We start from the raw sequence: 1,635 nt of genomic DNA, 5'->3' as shown, positions 1-1,635 counted from the left end.
TTAAATTAAATGAAAAATATATTATTTCCAGTTGTTTAAAAATAAATAAAATATTCTATATATTTATTAATTTCACAATTTGAAAAAAATGAGCATTTGAAGTAAAAACATTTGTACAAAACTAGTCAAAATATTAGTATTTATAATAGAAAATTAATTATCATTAATAATAAATTTTAATTGCAAACAAATTTTAAACTGTTCAATCACTGTCTTTTCACCCTATATTTATTATATTAATATAGATTTAATTTTGTTCTTCTTAAATGTATTCAACGTGAAGGTTTATTGAAAAATTGATGAACTGAGTACATAGTACTTAAAGTTATGCGTCATTGAATTAAATAATATATAATTAATTTAAATAGTTATTTTAATTTAAGGTGCAATTGTAAAAGCAAAGTGGAAGAATCTTAAAGACAAATTTAGAGTAGAACTTCAAAAAATTCCTGTTGTAAGGTCTGGGGCAGAAGGCAGAAGTTACAAGCCAAAATGGCCATATTTTGAATTAATGTTATTTGTAAAAGACTCACTTATTCCAAGTGTAACAAGTGGAAATCTTCCTACTCATATGACTTATGAGACTCGTTCCGAAATAAATGACTCGGAAAATGACTATCGAAATTGGAAATTACGAAGAAAATAGTACTGACGGGCTTCTTTCAGAAACACCTGCCTCTTTTTCTTCAAATGAATTTTCAACACCCTCTTTGAAAAAAAATGTAAGAAACGACGTGTTGAAGACATGGACTATGATCCTTTTTTGCAAATAGAGCAACAAAAACTAGATCTTATTAGAGAAGAGCAAAATAGGGACTCAACTAAGACGAATAATCCTGAGTACCACTTTTTAATAAGTCTGTTGCCTTATTTTGAAAAATTAGATGCTTTGGAAAAATTAAAACTAAGAACAAATATTCAAAATGTAGTTTTCCAAACATTACAACATAAAGAAATCGAAAAAGAAAGGGCAATGATGTACATTCCACCACAAACGATTTCGTCTCAGAAGGAAACTTACCACCAGTTTCCACAAAACACAGGGCAAAATTTAAAATAATCAAGTTGTATTATTTATTTTTAAGGCGTATGCTTAAGTTATAATAGTACATTTTTTTCACTACCTAGTAAGGTATAGGTACCAAAGGAATTGTGGAATTTATTTTTATTTAATTTTTTACCTCAGTTATTTTAATTTCCATTGTTTTAATTTATATTTCCATGTTTGAGAAAAAGCTATTGTAAAACTATGTTGTTATCAATGTAATAAAACATTCATTTGTAATAAATTATGAGTTATGACTTACCTAAGTGTCACATAAAGTCTTTCGGTTCCAGAAATTGGTTTTTTAAAATTTGTCGTTTTTTTGGTTAATTTAAATTTTACTTTAGACAAAATAAAGTCAAAAGTTTCTTTTGACATACGTAAAAAATTAAAAAACCTTTCACTATCTCTTCTTAATTCATTATAAATATGATGAAACTCGCCAAATTCATTACGTTCTCCAATCCTTCTATGTTTTTTGCTTCGAAAGCGATTTCGTAAAAATGTATTATCGGTAAGTAAAATACGTCTAACTTTTGAGCACAGTACCATAGTGATGACTGCAGGCGACTAAAATATCATAGACAACG

General features: G+C 27.1%; 1 pseudogene; it reads left to right on the top strand.

Annotated features, from left to right (window-relative positions):
- The first annotated feature begins 391 nt into the window (after nt 1–391).
- LOC112591657 lies at nt 392–1,060 on the top strand (annotated as a pseudogene).
- Nucleotides 1,061–1,635: the final 575 nt, after the last annotated feature.

This window comes from Melanaphis sacchari, unplaced genomic scaffold (assembly GCF_002803265.2).
Source record: "Melanaphis sacchari strain LSU unplaced genomic scaffold, SCAv2.0 Contig1410_pilon_pilon, whole genome shotgun sequence".
NCBI classification, from domain to species: Eukaryota; Metazoa; Arthropoda; class Insecta; order Hemiptera; family Aphididae; genus Melanaphis; species Melanaphis sacchari.
Note: the sequence above shows the minus strand (reverse complement) of the source record. Positions and strands in the feature narration are given on the sequence as shown.